This window comes from Rhincodon typus, chromosome 1, assembly GCF_021869965.1.
Source record: "Rhincodon typus isolate 14 chromosome 1, sRhiTyp1.1, whole genome shotgun sequence".
In the NCBI taxonomy this organism is placed as follows: domain Eukaryota; kingdom Metazoa; phylum Chordata; class Chondrichthyes; order Orectolobiformes; family Rhincodontidae; genus Rhincodon; species Rhincodon typus.
Genome location: NC_063332.1, coordinates 36,763,687 through 36,785,216, shown reverse-complemented (window position 1 = coordinate 36,785,216; position 21,530 = coordinate 36,763,687). Strand labels below are relative to the sequence as shown.

Sequence of the window (21,530 nt, the reverse complement as noted above, 5' to 3'; positions counted from 1 at the left end):
TGAGGGGCCCCAGGAATCCTGGGACCACACTGAAAATAGAGTAGGCGAGTCTATTTTTAATTTTTCTTTTCAACTTCTACTCCCTCCACTGTGAACTGATTCTCTTAAAGTTTCAAGGCCTTCTGACTGTTACTGTCCAAAATGAGCCTCAAGGAATAAATTCCAGCATCCACATCCATAGCTGTAGCTCACTCTGGCCTGTAGCTACACTTTTGTTTCTATTCCTCTCCTCACAGAAGGTCCTGCCAAGGCACAAAGAGTGCCTATCGGGCAAACAAATGGTATGAAGAAGCTAATTTGAACACTCAGCCCTTACTGCGGCTTACAGCATCCTAAAGCATCTGTTCGGTATTCAAAGGAAACATTTTGTTTTGATGTACCTACCCACCTGCAGCACCGACAATACAACTTTTATTTACTCTGCTGACTTCCAATGTAAATGAGGATAAATATCATAAACAAATTTGCTTACACAATATCTATTAGTGAGGAATGTCCATCCAAAGGATTCATTTGAGTCAGTTGTTATCTTGATTAGGGACAAAAAAAAAAGTCATGTGGCAATCTTGACACATTAAGACATAGGCAAATTAATGTCAGTCAGTCATTATTAGCACCATCAGACCCTTAGCTAATATTCCATTTAATTACTGAGGTCTAATCTATAAATATGTCATAACCGTTATATTTCTAGTGGTACAGAAGCACATGGAAATCTATCATATTCCTTTATAATTAAACAGTACCCTGTAGTGGAGAAGTACAGAGGACTGAAAAGAAGCATGGTTGGAATCCATCTAGTCAGTCTGAGTCGCTAGGAAACATCAGATCACACAATACCCATAATGCTACTTTATCAAATCATTCTCCAGGTACTTATTCAACTCTTTGTTTAATTCTCCTTGTTCATGCTGCACAGTGAATTTAGAAACCAACTGCACACAAAAAAAAACACTTATGCACAGTTACTCAAAGGTCATCTTGAGAACAATCCACTTCTGACTGGGGACCTTCTGAGACAATAGGTTTAGATGGACTATAATATGTCAAGTGCGTTTGCAGTTTTTGCCTGTGACAATGTGCTTCCAGCTGAAAGGAACAAACCACCTCAGGAGCTTGTGTTCTCTACCTCCAGGGACAAATCCAAAATTCAACGTGGGCATTCTGAATGCAAGAACCTCAGGATCTTGCAACACTAATGCCCAATGACAAAATTGCTGCTTTCTTTATAAGATTTGTTTCAGAATGTGGGTAGTGCAGGAAAGTGCTTCACTTTTTTCTCCCATGTCGTAGGGTATTCTCACAGCATTCTTTTTCAAACATGAAGAAAACTGATTGTTCTGTGGCTTTTTCTTTATCTCTTGCTGCTGACAGCCAGAAGGAAAGGATTATAAACTTTCCAATAATAGGTCCACAATATTTCTTTTTGATGCAGACACAAGCTAGTGAATTTCTCCAAAGTAGGTTATTAGTATGTTAACTACATCTTATCCCAGCATTTTTGTAAACAAGTCTATATACACAATGCTGTTAAAAAAACAAATTCCAAAATGTAACCAGGCGCAATGACTTTTGTCATTACTACTTTAATCATACAGTTTTATTCACACAGTCCATAAATTTTAAAGCTCCTTTTAATAACCTCATTCTTTTCACCTGTAAAAAGGCACATCCAGCTTGCTGTGGGAACAAAATTTCTGCTCTGGCTCCCAAATTTGGTCAGCTCTAAGCATTTCAACCTACCCTGACTCAATTACATCAACAAAGTAAACAGATTGGATAGGAAGATATAGCACTTACAGGATGTATCCCTGCAACCCTTAATATGTCAACCTGAGTCATCTTGCTTTAAGAATGGCACTGAACAGATGGCAGATATTTAGCCGTCAGCTGCTAAGAGTTTCAGGGAGAGTTGCCTTGGGTTGTGACACACATCTAGTGGATATCAAACACTTTTATTTGTTACGCCCAGATCCCGAGTGAGATTTCCCAATTTATTACAGTTGCAGACTGGATACCCCATTTCGCTGAACTCCTGCGTAAGGAAGGATGAACTGGTTCCCCTTCATTGTTTACCCATTCCCCCTCAGTTTGTCACAACAAAGTTAAATTTAAAACTGGATCAATTACAAAACACAAAAGGAATTAGTTACACCACACAAATATAGACAGATTAGAAATAACAGGCAAGTCCTAAAAGATAAAAGCTAAAAAGATATACCAATCAATTGTTGATCCATCAGTTGTTGAATTGTCCACAAGAAGCAAATAGTTTAACTTTGCAACCATTGCAATAGAGGTTGCCAGGAGTGTTGCCATTGATAATTAAACAGTTGATCTAAAGTTAATTTTAAATTCTTAGTTTTGCAAAACAGTTGGAGATTCTGTTGCTCTGATTCCTTTCAAGTGCAACTGAATTCCAACAATCAGATTGAGAGAAAGTCATTCTGTTATTCTGTTGTCCCGTTTTGTTTTGTCTGGCTCGCTAACTAGTTGGTGTCTAGCACTCAGCTGCCCTATACCTGCAACTGCACATGCAGATCTCCTTAGTCCACTAACACACGAGAACATTTATTGCCTTCCTGTTGAATTGAAACTGGTTTTTAAGCCCTCTCCTTGCGTATTATTCAAAGAGAAAAACACAATGTGCCTTCATGTCAGGACATAATCCACAGGAAGTGGTCTCATTATCTTTTTAGTCGTAAAAGATCACAGTCCAATCTGTTTCGACTTGCTTCTTCCCTTTTTGAAGGTTGACGTTTGAAGTACCCTTTGTATCATCAGGTGTGACATTCCATAGGTCCCCTTCTTTCCCCAAACTGCACCTAATAACATCTGCTGCCATCCTTGGCTGAGTCCACTTAAAAGGTGCATTTTTGAATGATAAGTTTACAACATCCGCTGTATTTTGGGAGTCTGATCCATGCTCATGACACTGCGTGAAACAATGGATAAAATGAGATTCAACGTCATTTCTTTTCAAAGGGAAAACAACAAAACACACTTGCATATTCATTCTCTTAGTTTCACTCAATGTCATATTTCCAGTTCTAACTGAATCTTCCTAAATTCTACTCAGGGTGTCTGCAATCACATTTGATTTGCCGGTAACATGTGCAATTTTCAGGTGGTATGGTTGAAGGAATAAATTCCAATCAAATAACATGGAAAGCTGGGCATTAAATGTTTCCACAAAAGTTAAAAATTCGTGGTCAGTATAAATTGTCTTCTCTGTCACCATTTCAAACATTTAAAATGTGTTTGAGAGCCAGTTTGAGACCTAATAATAAACAGAGGGTTTCTTTCTTTATTGCGCAATACCATCTTCGATGTTTATTTATGGTTTTGGAGAAATACCCAATTAGACTCTCTGAATTCATCTTCCCAAAGGAGAACAGTCCCTAGCTGATGCCGCTCGAAAAAGATTACTTGGAAGTCTTGGTTGAAGTTTGTAGATTTAAACACAGGTTTATTTGTGAAAACAGCCGTTAGATTTTCAAAAGCAGTTTTGTCAGGCCCGGCTTTTTTTCTACAGTACACTTGAGCTGTTGCAGCTAGTGTATGTGCATTTGGGACAAAATTTCCATAGAACTCTCAAATGAAAGCAAAATATTGCAGATACTGGAAATCTGAAAGAAGAATAGAAAGTGCCAAAGAGAAACCCAACAAGCCTGGCAGCATCTGTGAAGAGAGAAGCAGAGTTAGCATCTTGAATCGGATACAAGTTTTCTTTAGAACTGAAAGGGCTTGGAAAATGGTGGGTTTTTTTCATGTCATTGACAGGTGGGGAGGAGGAGCAAGCATAACAGATTGCAAGGGTGCCCAGAGCAAAAGACAAGGGGAGTGCTAACAGTGATAAAGATGGAAAGAGATGTAAAATAATTTTAAAATGATGGGTATGAAAAGGAGAAAATGGGTCAGGTCTGCTGACAACAAAGTCAACTAGAGAAATAAGACACTGCTAGAGAAGAAAGAAGTGCTTCATTAATTTGATCTGGTATTTTGAGGAAGTGATGAAGATGATTGATGAGGAAAAGCAGTTGATGTGGTCTACATGGACTTCAGCAAAGCCTTTGACAAGGTCCCTCATGGCAGACTGGTACAAAAAGTAAAGTCACATGGAATCAGGGGTGAGCTGACAAGATGGATACAGAATTGGCTTATTCATAGGAGACAGAGGGTAGTGGCCGAAGGATCTTTTTTGGAATGGAGGGTTGTGACTAGTGGCATTCCACAGGGATCAGTGCTGGGACCTCCGCTGTTCGTGGTCTACATAAAGGATTTGGAGAAAAACGTAGCAGATCTAAGTTTGCGGGCGACACAAAGATTGGTGGAGTTGCGGCTAGTGAGGAGGATTGTCAGAGGGTACAGCAGGATATAGATCAGTTGGAGGCATGGGCAGCAAGATGGCAGATGGAGTTTAATCCGAACAAGTGTGAGGTGATGCATTTTGGAAGGTCAAGTACAGGTGGAAATTATACAGTGAACGACAGAACCCTTTGGAGTATTGATATGCAGAGAGATCAGGGTGTGCAGATCCACAGATCACTGAAGTTGGCAGCGCAGGTAGATAACGTAGTAAAAAAGGCTTATGGCACACTTGCCTTCATTGGAAGGGGCATGGAGTATAAGAGAAGACAAATTATGCTGCAGCTTTATAGAGCTTTAGTTAAGCCACACTTGGAATATTGCTTACAGTTCTGGTCACCATACTACCAGAGAGATGTGGATACTTTGGAGAGGGTACAGAAAAGGTTTACCAGGCTGTCGCATGGCATGGAGTATTTTTAGCTATGAAGAAAGGTTGGATAAACTGAGTTTGTTTTCATTGGAACGCAGGTGATTAAGGGGCAACATGATAGAAATTTAAAAGATTGTGAATGGCATGGATAGAGTGGAAAGCATGAGGCTTTTTCCCAGGGTGGGGGGGTCAATGACCAGGGGACACAGGTTCAAGATGAGAGGGGGGATGCTTAAAAGAGATGTGTGAGGTATGTTTTTCACACAAAGAATGGTGACTGTCTGGAATGTGCTGCCAGAGGAGGTGGTGGAAGCAGACACAATAGTAACATTCAAGAAGTACCTTGACGAATACATGAATAGGAAAGGAATAGAGGGGTATGGATCCTGTAGGTGAAGACAGTTTTAGCGTGGAAGGGCAAAACGTGTCAGTGCAGGCTTGGAGGGCCGAAGGGCCTGTTCCTATGCTGTATTATTCTCTGTTCTATAAATGGAGGACACAGAGATGCTCTGAAGTTGTAGAATTTAATATTGACTACAGGCAGTAAAGTAGGCAGAAAATGAATGTTTTGCCTCCAGCCTGCATCAAGCTTTGTTGGAACACTGTAGCGGGCCGAGAATGGAAATTTTAGCATGGTAAGCAAGTGGAAGGTTGGGGTCATGGTTATTAACAGAACAGATGTGTTCCAGAAAGTAGTCACCGAGTCTGCATTTGGTCTCGCCAATGTAAAGGATGAAACCCACACGATTTCTTGTTTTGTTGTGGGAATGGGAAACCATACGGCACATTGCTTCAAACTGCTCAGCCTTGGGCAGTACTCAACCTTTGCCATTATGTGTCCTTGATAGGTCATTTGTGATTTTGCATTTGTGAGATTAATCACTCGGCCAGCTGATTATTTTCCAGAAGAGGGCTTCAAGTTGCTGTAAGTATTTTACATGTGGCACTCTACACTTGGAGGTTGCCTAGCTGTGTTGTGCAGTTAGATAAATCTGCTGCTGTCTGATTCATCAGCTTTTAAAAAAGATAGCTGGGGCATTTTGGAATCTGAATGGCATGCCTTGACACTAGTAATAAACAATCTTGAGTTACAAAGGTAGAGACTTTCCTTGCATTGACAATCAAGGGAACTTGCCAGTATCCCTGAATTATATTTATCTTGGTAAAACAGGCTATATTAGCTACCCTATCCAACCAGGGTACTAGGTAAATTGGCTCTGATAAGTGCAGAAGCTTGTGGAGCCATACAGCTTGACCACATGTACAAATGGGGTGCTCTAGTTGCTGCAGCTAGGTTCTACACGTTGATGCTAAAGCATATAGTTAATTTTCTCCTGAAGCTGGATCAGCTTTTTGGGGCCTAGCCAATAGGTATGTTGCCATATGGTGGTGCCCCTCCTACATCCACATAATGTAGAGTTAGGGAGCCTGGCTTGTCTCTGCATATAACCCTGAATGCAACCTCATTAAATTGGCTTGTTGCTCTGCACAAAGAGCAAGACGCCCAAGTTTCCTAATATTTCTCTATTGATGAACAGGTAGTAGGGGATTCAGTATGGGCCTTACCCACATTTCCCTCCAATTCCTCCCTGCTGCTTTCCTTATCCTCTAGATTTGTGGCAATGGGACAGACCATTGCCTATTATGGGTTCTGAAGAAGGCTAACTAGACAGGAACACCTTCAGCCCACTGTGCCTATGTGAACCATGGTACTGTCCCTCTATTCTCTACCTGTTCATGTGTCTCTTAAACTTTGCTATTGTGTCTGCTTCTACCACTGGTGCAAATGTTACTTGCTATTTGTCAGCCCAACAAGTGTTGATATGGACTGATTCAGTATACGAGGAGTCATGAATTATGTTGTAATCTGCAGTAAAAAAAAAGGTCCAATGGTCCCTAGGCTGATGTGTTACCTGTTCAAAACAGATAAGGAGAGCTTCTACCTCAGCCTCTTCAAATTTAGGAATTAATTGAACAAACGGAGTAGCTTCCTTCCTCAAGTCTAAGCCACAGGTGCCTTGATGGGACACGATAGGATCCCTCCCCCTCAGATTGAATTGCCATAGTTCAAACTCCTTTTCCTGAAATTACCTCTTTTCTCTCCTTGCTGTTTCCACTTCGTTCCCTCTCATTACTTTACTTTTTCCCCAAAATTCTCATTTCCACAGCTCAAATTTTAATCTCTCTCCTACTACTTGATACATTTCATTGTTGGCTGCACTTGTTAAAATTTTAGGTTTTCTAGTTTTTGGTGAAATTCTAATGCCAAATGCCTCGCCAAATCTTTTAATTGTTCGTGGGACAGAACTTTTAAATGACCAATCTTAATTTCCTCTAATTCTGCAAGGAACATACTGGCATTGAATGCAGCCATTTCTATACTGTAACATTTAATGTGCTAATGCAAAAAAAACTTTCGCAATTCTAATTTCACCCAGAGGTTAAACCTTGGCATAGCCCCAATTTTTTTATTACTAGGCTCCAAACAATACTTGTCAATTTGTCATAGTTCCAGACAGGATATCCCAGATCATTAAGACTGCGGAGGAGGAATGAACAAGCTTCCTTGTTCACCTGCCCCTTTGCCTGGTTGCAACAAGGTTAAAGTAAAACAATCCCTTCTGGATACCTTCCTCCCAGAATCCCAAACACATGTATGTTTTTGAGGGAGCCAATTTAACCAGGCTTTCTTGAGTTAACAAAAAAAAGAGAGCTCATTTAGTACTAAACAGGAGAAGAATTAGTAATTAGTTCTTCAGAAGGGTCCAGACCCGAAACGTCAGCTTTCCTGCTCCTCTGATGTTGCTTGGCCTGCTGTGTACATCCAGGTCTACACCTTGTTATCTCTAAAAAAAAAATACAGATCAGTCTCACAATTGTCCTCAGAGTGGGTAGCTGAACATTGCGGTCATTGTAGTGAATGTTATTGGTAGCTTGAAAGTGACAGTTTAACTATCAAATGTCAAAGATTGTTAGTTTTGCAGGTTGATTGAGATTCTGTTGCTCTGATTTCTTTCGACCATGACTGAATTCCAGCATTTAGGGTGGAAGAGAGTCCTTCTGTTTTCCAGCATGCTAGCTAGCTGGTTTTTAGCATTCAGGATGAGAAGACCCCTTTGATAAGCAACAAGGGGTGACGAGGCACTAGTTCTTTGACCGTGAACTTCACAACACGTTAGCATTTGGACCCAGTAGACACTAGTAATTTTGACCACTGAAACACAAGCAAGAACCTCAGTCTCACTAGACCCCTCCAATAGAATTAAAAGTGACTTTTTACCCATATCTTTTGTATTCTTCAAAATAAAAAAAAAACACATAACGTTTCTACAGTTTGGGACCTAATCTGCAGTGGGTGCTTGCAGTTGAACAGTGAGCCCTCAGCTCCTCATTTTCATTTTAGTCACAAGAGATTACACTCCAATCTGTTTTTGACTTGCCTTTACTTCTTTGATCGGTTGTTGTTTGAAATTCCCTTTGCATAATTAGGTGCAATATTCCATGGATCTGTCTCTCTCCAGACAGCCACATAATTTAGATCTGTAGCTATTTTTGGCTGTATCAGCACTTCTAAAAAAAAAAAAAATTTTTGCCTTTAAAATGTATATGTAAAATGTATTCTGACCCCGGTCATGCATGACACATGACACGACAGAGTGCACCTATACATGGTGTGTAAAAAGGGCAGAAAAAAGAGATGTTCCTTGAAACCAGGTAGACTTTACTTCCAAAAAAATACATAAATCTCTAAACTGCCTGTCTGCTAAGTCTGAAATATCCATTTAACGTCAAACTACTTGTAATCTCAAGCAAACACAACTTTCAGTGGTGATATGAATATAAAAGTTACCTCTTTTATTTCTGAAAGGAAATGTACCATTAAGAGACTATAAAAAGGATTAAACCATATTTCAACTATAACTGAGAAACATGTACGTTACAATATCTCAGTTTTTGATTCATTCATGCCATGTGGCCATCGCTGACTAGACTAACATTTATTGTACATCCTTAATTGCCCTGGAGAAGGCACTTTCTTGAATCACTGCAAACATTTGAGTGTAGGGCCACCCACAGTATTAGGCAGGGTATTCCAGGAGTCAGAATCAGTGACAAATGAAAGAATGGCAATTATATTTCTAAGTCAGTTGGTTTTTGGCTTGGAAGGGAAATTGCAGGTGATGGTGTTCTCATGTATCTGTTGCCTTTGTCCTTCTAGAAGGTAGAGATCACTGTTTTGGAAGGCGTTGCGGTGGGAATGTAGATGAATTAATGTAGTACATCTTGCAGATGCAGTGAATTCTGAAAGGGGTGGATGGGATGGCAATCAAGTGGACTGCTTTGTCCTGAATGATGTGAAGCTCCTTGAGTGTTTTTGTAGTTATATCCATCGAGGTAAGTGAAGAGTTTTCCATCACACTCCTGAATTGTGCCTTTTAAATGGTGGACAGGCTTTGGGGAATCAGGAGGCGAGTTACTTCATAGAATCCCTACAGTATGGAAACAGGCCCTTAGGCCCAACATGTCCATACTGACCCTCAGAACATCCCACCCAGACCCATCCACCTAATCTATACATCCCCAAACACTATGGGCAATTTAGCATGGCCAATCCACATAGCCTGCACATCTTTGGACTGTGGGAGGAAACCGGAGCACCCGGAGGAATCCCACGCAGACACGGGGAGAATGTGCAAACTCCACAGACAGTTGCCCGAGGGTGGAATCGAACCCAGGTCGCTGGTGCTGTGAGGCAGCTGTGTTAACCACTGGGCCACCGTGCCTCCCTGTTACTTGCTACAGGATTTCTAGCTAATGACCCCTGCTCTCATAGCCACAGAATTTATATGGTTGGTCCAGAGTTTCTGGTCAATGGTATCACACAAATAGTTGATGGCGGAGGATTTAGTGATGCCAGTACAAATGATCAATAAGAAATGATGGTTAGATTTTCTCCTGTTGGGGATGGTCATTGCCTAGCATTTGTGTAGTATGAATATTACTTGACACTTATCAGTCCAGGTCTGGTTATTGTCTATATGTAGCAAGACCTGGGCATGGACACCTTCCATATCAGAGGATTTGCAAATGGTGCTGACCATTTTGTAGACCTCAGCAAAAGTCCCCACTTCTCACATTATGATGGAGGGGAGGTCATTCCTGAAGCAGCCGTAGATGATTCTGCTTGGACACTATCCTGAGGAACTCCTGCGGAGATGTCGTGGAGCTGAGATGACTGACCTCCAACAACCACAACTATCTTCCTTTGTGCTATATGTGATTGCAACCAGCAGGCAGTCTTTTTCCCCGATCCTCCCTGACTCCAGTTTTGCCAGGGCTTTTTGATGCCATATTCAGAAAAATGCTGTCTTGATGTCAAGGACAATTATTCTTCCCTCCCCTCTCGAGTTCAGTTTTGTTGTCCATGTTTGAACTAAAGTTTTAATGAGGTATGGAGCTGATATGCTCAGTTTGGATTCTGCCAGAGCCATACTAAGCAGGTTATTCCTTTATAAGCCACTTAATAGCACACTTGATGACCCCTTCTATCATTTAGTTGAATTGTTTGAAGACTTGCATTTACTCCTGGGTACTTCCAGAGGAGGTGACATGAATCATCCACTCAGCACTTATAGTCATAGAATCAGACAGCACAGAAACAGACCCTTCAGTCCAACTAGTCCACACCGACTAAGTTTTCTCAACTAAATTAGTCACATTTGTCTGCATTTGGCTCATATCCCTCTAAACCTTTCCTATTCATGTAACTGTCCAAATGTCTTTTGAATGTTGTAACTGTACCTGAATCTACCACTGGCAGTTCATTCCACAAAAGAACCAACCCACGTGTGGAAAAAGTTGCCTCCCGAGTCCCTGTTAAATCTTTCTCCTCTCACCTTAAAAATATGCCCCCTAGTTTTGAAGTCCCCCACCTGAGGGAACAGACCTTTGCTATTCACATTATCTATGCCCCTCATGATCTTATAAGCCTCTATAAGGTCACCATCAACATCCTACAGTCTAGTGAAAGATGTCCCAGCCTATCCATCCTCAACTCAAATCCTGGAGTCCTGGCAACACCCTGGTAAATCTTTTCTGAATCCTCTTCAATTTAGTAACATCCTTCCTATAGCAGGGTGACTAGAACTGTACACAGTACTCCAAAAGTGGCATCATCAACCTCCTGTACAACCTCAACATGACATCCCAACTTCTATACTCAATGGCCTGGCCAATGAAGGCAAGTGTGCTAAACACCTTCTTAACCACTCTTCCCAGCTGTGATGCAATTTTTGAAGAACTATGTACCTGAACCCCTAGGCCTTTCTGTTCGACAACACTACCCAAGGCACTACCATTAATTGTGCAAGACCTGTCCCTGTTCATCTTACCAAAATGCAACACCTCTCCTTTATCCAAATTAAACTCCATCTGCCACTCCTCAGCCAATTGGCCCAATTAACCAAGATCCCTTTGTAATCTTGCATAACCTTTTTCACTGTCGACTATGCTACCAAGCTTGGTGAATTCCACAAACTTATTAACTATGCCTCCTAAATTCTTATTCAAATCATCAAAACAATTATATAAATGACAAACAAAAGCGGACCCAGCACTGATCCCCGTGGAACACTGATAGTCACAGGCCTCCAATCCAAAAAACCACCCTCCAGGCAACCCAATCTTAACTAGCCCCATTTGCCAGCATTTGCCCCATATCCCTCTAAACCCTCTTATTCGTATACTCGTCCAGATGCCTTTTAAAATGTTGTAAACGTACCCGCCTCCACCACTTCCTCTGACAGCTCATTCCATACAACCACCACCCTCTGAGTGAACTTCTGACTGAATAACTTTTCAAATACATCAGTCTTGCCTTTTGCACTGATGTGCTGGGCTCCTCCATCGTAGAGGATGGGGATATTTGCAGACCCTGCTCCATGAGTTAGTTGTTTAATTGTCTGTCATTGGTCACAACTGGATGTGGCCAGACTGCAGAGCTTAGATCTGATCCACTGTTGTGGACGTTTTAGCCCTGTCTATTGTATGCTGCATCTGTTGTTTGGTATGCAAGCAGCCTTGTGTTGTACCTCATTTTTAGGTATGTCCAGTGCTACTCCTGGCATGTCTTTTGTTCTTGTTATTGAATCAGGGTTAATCTCCAGGTCTGATGGCAATGATACAGTGGAAAATAAGCTGGGCCATGAGGTTACATGTTGTGGTTGAAAAATGCTACTGACAGCCCACACTACCTCATAGATACCCAGTTGCTAGACCTGTTCAAAGTCTGCCCCACTTACACAGTGGTAGAGCCACACAATGGAGGTTTCCCTAATTATGAAGGCAGAACATCTTCCCCACAATGACCATCACTCCTCCAGACACTATGAGAGATGCAGCTCAGCTATGTTTTTCTCTGGTCCTTCACCACTTGCTGTAGCCCAGTCTAGCTGCAATGTCCTTAAGATGTCAACCAGCATGGACAATCAAGGTGCTATGGCCACTCTTGGTGACGGACATTGAAGTCTCCCACCCTGAGCACATTGTGTGCTCTTGTCACCTTCAGTGCTTCCTCTATTTTAAGATTGATTACCTAATCTGTCCAGTTCTTCACATGAGGCATATTGGACAATGATTGTGACACATCTGTACATAGATTGGAAACTCAAAATGGATTGCTCTCCTTGAGCAGCACCTCATTGGTACCCAAATGGCAGATACATGGGGACAGATTTCCTGGGAACACAGAACAGACAGCACAATTTCACATTGATTCCAAACAGATAACAAACTGAGGAAAACACAGTAGTCTGCTCAAAATACAAATCAAGATACCAGCTAATCCTCAAAACATCATACTTTCTGTTCACCACAAATACGTGCAAATGTTATGCCAGTATTACAATTCTTTTTAAGTTTGAATTATTGCAGTTTTTTTAAAGCTTTGTTTCATCAACACTGTGCATAAACCATTGCACAATAACAGGATTCCATGCCAGCCATTTTAAACCACAGCAGGATATTTTAGTTCAAGTCTTGTGCCTGAATCTTACAGCACAAATGGAAACATTCAGCTCTTTGTGGCTGAACTGACTCCTTGAGAGAGTTCTCCCACCTCCCCATTCTGCTGCCATAGGCCCACAAATGTTTCCCTTTCAAGTAAATAAAGTGATATTATTACTGGATTGTTAATGTAGAGCACCCAGGTACTGTTCCAGGGACCCAGGTTTGAGTCCCACTACAGCAGATGGTGAAATTTGAATTCAATAAAAATCCAGAATTAAGAGTCTAATGGTAACCATGCATCCATTGTCAACTGTTCGAAAAACCTATCTGGTTCACCAATGTCCTTTAGGGAAGGATACTACCATCCTTACCTAGCTTGGGCGACATGTGACTCCAGGCCCACATGTGGTTGACTCTTAACTGCTTTCTGGGGAAATAGGGATGAGTAATAAATGCTGGCCTAGCCAACAATGCCCACATCCTTTGAATATCTAAAAAAAATCCAATTCCTGTGGAAGTCAGCAGCCAGTAAAATGTCCCCTTCTGCCAGATTCACTGTGGTATTAACAGATTTGTTGATAAAGCTTCAGAGATAATAATAAACTATTCAATCATGTAATAATTTTGTGAACTGTATTTTGTTCCAGCACCCCTTTGACAATATTGATTTTTAAGTTCCATAACATTTTCCTATCATAAGATAAAGTGATATCATGAAAAGTTACATTCCTCAGACCTCTGCTTTGCATCCTTTTCTCCCTAACAGTTTATAATTACTGCAGCCTATTACCATGCAAGCCCACTCAGTAAGGAAGAAGTCAGGCTGGGGAAATAAAGTGAGCATGACTCTTAGGGCAAGAACTAGGTTGCCAAACATTATAAAGTAAGTTGGTATAGGATTACAGATGTGCTTATGTTTAATCATTAAAAGAAAAGTGTTATCCAAGGTCATCATGTATGCTCTTCACAAATATAGGTCGTTGGATCATGGTCTTTTCTGTGTTTCTGTCCTGTGCCTGTCTATTCATTTTCAAATAACTTCCTTCAATTCTCAAGACATACAGTATTGATATTCTTCTTTTTTCCTTTTTCTTCTAAATATTTCCTCCATAACACCTGCTACATTCACTCTTACTACCTTGAACCGGTCTGTTCCTGATTACGTTCAATAAATCTCTTTGCTCTTTCAGTCTCAGTAGCACGTTATAATTTGTTATGATAATATCTACCCAATTTTATCCATTCTCCTCCAAACCACCATACTCAAGATACCATTGTTGAAATGAAAATTACTCATCATCGAGTCATAGAGTTGTACAGCATGGATACAGACTCTTCAGCGCAACTCATCCATGCTGACCAGATATCTTAAGTTAATCCAGTCACATTTGCCAGCATTTGGCCCATATCCCTCTAAACCCTTCCTATTCATGTACCCATCCAGATGCCAATTAAATGTTACAATTGTACCAGCCTCCACCACTTCCTCTGGCATACACGCACCACACTCTGCGTGAAAAAGTTGCCCCTTAGGTCCCTTTTAAATCTTTCCCCTCTCACCTTAAATCTATGCCCTCTAGTTTTGGACTCCCCTACCTTGGGGCAAAAACCTCGGCTATTTCCCCTATCCATGCCCCTCGTGATTTTATAAGCCTCTGAGGCCATCCTTCAGCCTCCAAAGCACAAGTGAAAATAGCCCCAACCTACTCAGCCTCTCCGTATAGCTCAAACACTCCAACCCTGGTAACGTTCTTGTAAATCTTTTCTGAACCTGTTCAAGTTTCACAACATCTTTCCTATGGCAGGGAGACCAGAATTAAACACAGTATTCGAAAAATGGCCTAACCAATATCCTATATCATAGACAATCAACAGAACGTTTGTCATTTGATTGTTGCTATTCCATATAATGTTTGCATTAGGCCAATGAATACTGTCCCCAAATCAGTTAGAACAGAATTTTTATAGGGAAATACAGGCATCCTGTGTAATCATTTGGCAAGATGCAACATGCAGTCTTTCCTGAAACTTCTATTGAACAAGATATTAACTCTAAGTACAGCAATTAGATTTCCCTTGCTGGTATTTATACATATTGCATAATTGTTTTTCTATTTGTTGTATGAAAATTGATCATTTCAGGAACGGAAATATAAATTTCCCTCTGGAGTTTAATTACTGTTTGAAAATCCACAGGGAATGTGGCAGATTGGAGAATCTTGGAATACAATAGAGCAATGCAAAGTAAATAGAATATCGCTCTGATAATTTTCAGGATACTCAAAAAGTTATTCTATGTTTTGTGACTCAGGCTAAATCCTTTTTTTTCATACAAACAGAACTGAATTGAAGATTAAGAAAGACCAGTACAACATCATATTTCATCAGTCAATGATTTTTTGGATAATGTAACTGTAGTACCAAGTTTCCATCATTCAAAAGAAGTTAAAGATTAGGGTATAATATTCAACCGTATAGTCCTCAAGCCCTCAAAGCCAAATTCAGCATTACTTAGTAATTATGAAATAAACAAAAACAGAAATTGCTGAAGAAAGTCAGAACGTCTGACAGAATCTAGAAAAATTACATTCATACAGTCATAGAGACTTACAGCACGGAAACAGACCCTTTGGTCCAACTCGTCCATGCTGATCAAATATCCTACATAAATCTAGTCTCATTTGCCAGCATTTCACCCATACCCTTCTAAACCCTTCCTATTCATATACCCACCCAGATGCCTTTTAGATGCTGTAATTATATCAGCCTCCACCACTTCCTCTGGCAGCTCATTCCATACATGCACCACCCTCTGCATGAGAAAGTTGTCCCTTAGGTCCCTTTTAAATCTTTGCCCTCTCACCTTAAAAATAAATCTTTTTGCTCTTTCACTCTCTGTAGCACTTTATAATTTGTTATGATAATGTCCAACTGATCCTGAAAAAAGCTGAGTTCACTATTATAGTCCTGCGACCCTTCTTCAGAGCTTAGTTATTAAGTCTAGATATAACTCAACAAAAACTTCATCATAGTACCTTTAATGTCAAAAGCAACCTAAGCTACTTTACACAGGATAAGGAAACAGACTCCAAGATACAGGACAATATTTGTCGGTGTGACTGAAGGGTTAAGTCAAAGAGCTGAGTTTTGAGAAAATTTTCAGTAATGCAGCATGTGAAAGAAAGAGACAGACTTCTGTTCATACAGTGACATCAGGAATGCAAAAGCACTTCAAAGACATTGAAGTATTTTGAAGTGTGGTCACTGTAATAAAATAGGAACAAAGGCAAGGAGTTTAGGAAGGGAGATTGGACAACAGGGCTAAGGCACAAAAATACTCTACCACCAGTGTTTGAAGAAACTATGTGGGGAGTGGTATGTCATGGCAAAAGAGTCAATAACTGGGAACAATGAGATGCAGAAGAGGACATTATCTGAGAACAAAGGGTAGTTTGAAGTTTACAGGATTTGAAGGCAAGGATTTTGATCTATTGTGTTGAAAGATTGGTTCCAATGTTCAGTGGATGTGAGAAGTGCAAAATACAGTAAAGGAGAACCGTTGTATTTGGTTCATTCAGAGTTAATGCATGTGGAGGATAGAGACTAACGTAGACAACATTAAATAAGTTGGTTGAAGGTGACAAGATTTCAGGTAGTGATCAGCTTCACTCTACTAATGATAGTGGTTCTTAATACTATAGATTTTACTGCTCTATCTGGCTTTCTCACTAAAAATAAAACTTGAATATATTCTTTCATATAAAACCTGCAAGCCCAGATTTTACAATTCATATAACTTGAGAACTGAGCCTATGGAGGGAGTGGAAGTTTATAATCCCAGCACTTCCTGCTCTTCCAAATCATATCTTCATGTCTTTTGCCATTTTAACAGGTCTACTTAGGACAGCACTTAGAAGAGGTATAAAGGTGAGGTCTGATGGCATTGGACTCTGAAACAAAACTGAAAAGTGCTGGAAACACCCAGCCGATCAGGCAGCTTCTTTGGAAAGAAACAGATTTAACATTTGTGACAAATTGACCTTCAGCCTTCTCTTTGGCTACAGTCCAAGGCTGCACCAGATGGTGCAAATGTTAGTGCCATATTTGACTCCAAGATAGGATCATGACAACATATTCACACCTTGGCCAGTGTCTGGGGGTCACAACAGCAACCTGATAGGCTGAGGCAGGCAATTTCATGGATTCGGATTTAGATTGTCTTAGGAGCAAAATGAGCCTATTCAGCCCGTCAAGTCTGCTCCAACTTTTAATTAGATCAGGGCTGATCTGATCATCCTTAAGACCACTTTCTTGCCTTTTCCCTATAATCCTTGATTCCCTTACTGATTAAAAATCTGTCTCAGCCTTGAATACAATTAACAGCCTTCCTTAACAGCCCTCTGCAGCAAAGAATTCCAGTTCACTATCCTCTGGGAGAAGAAATTCCTCCTTATCTCTGTTTTAAATGTGCAACCCCTATTCTCAGATTATGCCCTCTGGTCCTAGACTCTCCCAAATGGGAAAACATGACTCTCCTTCTCCACAAAAGTGCACACGTAATGCAGGGCATTGTCAACCTTCTGACTTTGGGGATAGTCCGGAGCAGGGAATGTTGTTATCATGATTGAGAACTCACCTCAGCACAGAGAAGGTTTTGGCTCTGCTTAGACATTGTACAAATCAAGTGTTCCAAGATCTACCCAAATAGCAGCCATTGATCATTTTAAATTACGGCCACATATGGGTAGCCCCACCCTGTGAATATTATTCAGCTATCAAACTCTCACAATTCATTTTCACGCTGTGAAAATAAGAACACACTTTGTTTCTCTCAGGGCAGGTTCACAACCGAGAAACTGTTCCAAATTTGTTTCTGACCCCACAGCAAAAATCCAGCCCAGAGTGCAGCCTTTCTGTAAAACTATGATTAAAGATGGGAGAAAGATATTGGTTTTTAAAATCAAGATGACAAAGCAAGAGATTGGAAATCCCAGATCCCTTCTTTGCCACCCCACCTCCACCTGCTACTCCCACAGCAAACAATGACTAGCTTGGAAAGTATGTAAAACTTTAAGTAGACCAACAAGACCTCTTCACTCTAAGTACAATGAGTTTAACTCACAAGGTCCAGAACTGCAGCTTCACAATATCAATAACATCAGCCGTCTCAAATGAAAACTACATTAACAATCTCGGAACAAAGGTGCTGAGTTGGTCACAATCTGTCATGTTGAAATGTCATGGCATACAAATTGATGAATACTGGCATCCAGGAAAGAGCTGGCATGGCTATTGCACACTTTAAGCCAAATGCTTTCCTCTTACATACTTCTATCGTCACTTCTATTTCTTCAATTCTTAAAGAACTACTGTTGTTAAACACCCTTCTCATGGATCAATGGAAAAGTGTTTTGTCCTGAGACTGAGTGATTTGGATTATAGAATCCTTACAGTGTGAAAGTAGGCCATTTGGCCCATCATCGACCCTTCAAAGAGTATCTCACCCAGATCCAGACCCCTATAACCCTGCATTTGCCATGGCTAATCCACCCAGCCTGCACATCCCTGGACACTATGGGCAATTTAGCATGGCACAATTCACCTAACCTGCACATCCTTAGACTGTGGGAGGAAACCAGAGACCCCAGAGGGAACCCACACAGATAGAAGGAGAATGGGCAAACTCTACACAGTCACCTGAGGGTGGAATCGAACCCGGCTCCCTAATGCTGTGAGGTAGCAGTGCTAACCATTGAGCCACTGTGTCATGCTGCCCCTGTGGGTTGGCCTAAATGATCTGCTGGTTTTCTTAATCTCAACAGGAGGTGGGCTGAGCCCATTTTCTACTCTTTATTGAGGGGTGGTGGCCACATTTCTTTGTACCTGTGGGCACCTTTGGTGCATGTTTTAAAACTCAACAAGGGAGGGAAGTGAGGGGTGACAATGGGAACCAGAATGATGCTCCACAACCCAGCCACTGTCAGGAGCAGTGCAGGATTTCCTCAGGAATTCAGTGCAGAGCAGAGCATAAGCAGAGATCTGAGAGGCTGCCTGCTGGCCCTGTCTGGAGCTGAAAAGGTGACTAGTCCTCACTGTCCGTAGTAAGGTATTTTAGCACAGCCAGTCACAAACAGCAATGAGCCATGTGAGGTAAATGCAAGACCGAACAACAGGGGCAACTTGACAAAGCAACCATTTTACATCCAGTAGGCAGTGAAAATTTAAGAACTTGTCCAGCTTTATGTTAGAAACTTACCAAGGAATCAGCTCTATCCATGTAATGATTCAAATTATCAGTGCACTCTAAAAAGGAAATTCAGTACTCAAACAGTTAAACGACACATTTTTTTTAAACACAGTGAAACGAGCTGCACAAAGGAACTGCAAAGACTTCTGGGCAGTCACCGCAGAGTGCTGTGTGCATGTCATCATGGCTGATAGCATTACAGGACCTGTTTAGGTATCCTCACAGACTGCCAGAACGAGGGAAATTAATTCTCACCATGTGACTTGCACTTGAACCAATTATATCCTGATTGTAGTCTAAGAGTAAAGTAATAAATACAGCAGTGACTCCCAAATGTGGCCGAACTGTGTGCTCAAATCTAGCGCTGTAAGCAGTCTCACAATCGTTGTAATATACTCCCAGTGTCTCTTGGGACTTGTGCAGTGGTCACGGTTTAACCTACTCGCAAATCATGCCACATTCACGTGGATTGACGGTCATTCACTTTGATTTAAAAAATCTAACTTCACCCTAAAAATAGATATGAGTTCAACTACTTAATTAGCATTGGAATCGTCTACGCTTTTTAGAAGCAGATCTCAGTCTTCTGAATCGTCTACTGGTCTATCTACCAAAGTGTTGTTTTCGCAAAGCCCAAATGTGTTCCAGAGTTAAAAGATGAGGACATTGAACCGATACCCATGCTGAAATAAGAAGGCCAGGAGTGAGAAGATTAAAAGATGAGGGACAGGAGATTTTTTTTCTGAAGAAGGGTCTAGGCCCGAAACGTCAGCCTTCCTGCTCCTCTGATGCTGCTTGGCCTGCTGTGTTCATCCAGCTCTACACCTTGTTATCTCAGATTCTCCAGCATCTGCAGTTCCTACTATCTCAGGGACAGGAGGTAGTTAGAGCAGTTGGAAGATGAAGGAAAGAGTTAAAGGAGATGGAGCAGAGTTTAAAAGGGAGAAAATAGAGTCGAGGTGATGAGGGTGAGGAGGAAAAAGATGGAAGGTAAAGTATAGTAGGAAGCCAAGGTCGCAGGGAAAAAGATCAAATGGCCACCACATCTGAGCCAAATTCTAAAGGAACCTATAGTGATACAGGCCTGAGCACAGCTAGTCAGGAATGTGATTGCCAGAGCTGCATTACATCTGTTCTGATAGTGCAGGAGGGTTGGAGCTAAGGATGGAAAGAAGCTAGGAAGAAGTAAATAAAACAAAAGGCACTGGAGCAAAATCTACCATCAAACCACAAAATCTGGTCAAAGATATAGATTTAAGGAGCTTATTAAAGGATTAAAGAAAGATTGATAGACAGGCAAATAAATATTAGGAGGAAATTCAAGATTAAGTGACTTGTCAGCTGAAGACACAGTCACCAACTGTGGAGTGATTAAAATCAGGAATGCTGAAGAATAGGAGCATAGATATCACAGAGTGTGGGGCTGGAGCGGATTACAAAGCTAAAGAGGTAAGCTGCTGTGGAGGAATTTGTAAACAAGGATAAGAATTTCAAAATTGAGCTATTGCTTTATCAGGAGCCACTATCGATCTGCAAGCCCTTCATGATGGGCAAACATGGCTTGGTATGAGTTACAACACAGGCTATAAATTCTGGCAGAGGTGGGAAGATGGTGAGGATCAAGTACACTACCACCAATCTTATTAAGTGTCCTTCCTGCTTCTTACCTCAATATCTTGGGAAGACAATATTCTACCCAACAGGTCTGATCCATGACTAGAATTATACATAATCCAGGCTATTAGGAAATGAATTATCTGGCTGTGGTTTTTATAACAAGCGACATGATATTTTACAAATTTCCAGTTTTTTTTCTCTATTCATTTGTGGGATGTGGGCATCGCTGGCTGGCTAGCATTTACTGCCCATCCCTAGTTGCCCTTGAGAAGATGCTGGTGAGCTGCAGTCCACCTGCTGTACATTGACCCACAATGCCATTAGAGAGGGCATTCCAGGATCTTGACCCAGCGACAGTGAAAGAATGTTGATATATTTCCAAGTCAGGGTGAGTGGCTTGGAGGGCAACTTGAAGGTGGTGGTGTTCTCATGAATCTGCCGTCCTTGTCCTTCTCAATGGAAGTGGTCGTGGGTTTGGAAGGTGCTGACTGAGAATCTTTGGTGAATTTTTGCAGTGCATCCTGTAGATAGTACACACTGCTGCTACTCAGTGTTGATGGTGGACTGAGTGGATGCTTGTGGATGTAGTGCCAATAAAGCGGGTGGCTTTGTCCTGGATGGTGTCAAGCTTTTTGAGTGTTTTTGGGGCTGTATGCATCCAGGCAAGTGGTGAGTATTTCATCTCACTCCCGACTCGTGCCCTGTAGATGGTGGACAGGCTCTGGGGAGTCAGGATGTGAGTTACTCGCCACAGTATTCCTAGCTTCTGTCCTGCTTCTGTAGACATTGTGTTTACGGGTGAGTCCAATTGAGATTCAGGTCAATGATAACTCCCAAGATGTTGATAGTGGGGGATTCAGTGATGGTAACACCATTGAATGCCAAGGGACAGTGGTTAGATTGTCTCTTATTCGTGAT

The 21,530-nt window shown here is 41.2% G+C and overlaps 1 protein-coding gene across 5 annotated transcripts in view; it reads right to left on the bottom strand.

The window, feature by feature from the left end:
- znf532 (zinc finger protein 532) overlaps positions 1-19,189 on the bottom strand; it is a 183,503-nt gene extending 164,314 nt beyond the window's left edge. For all 5 annotated transcript variants that reach the window (XM_048597257.1, XM_048597270.1, XM_048597275.1 and 2 more), the window contains exon 1: positions 19,005-19,189. The gene's annotated coding sequence lies outside the window, so the exon portion shown is untranslated. The remainder of the gene's footprint in view (positions 1-19,004) is intronic.
- Positions 19,190-21,530: the final 2,341 nt, after the last annotated feature.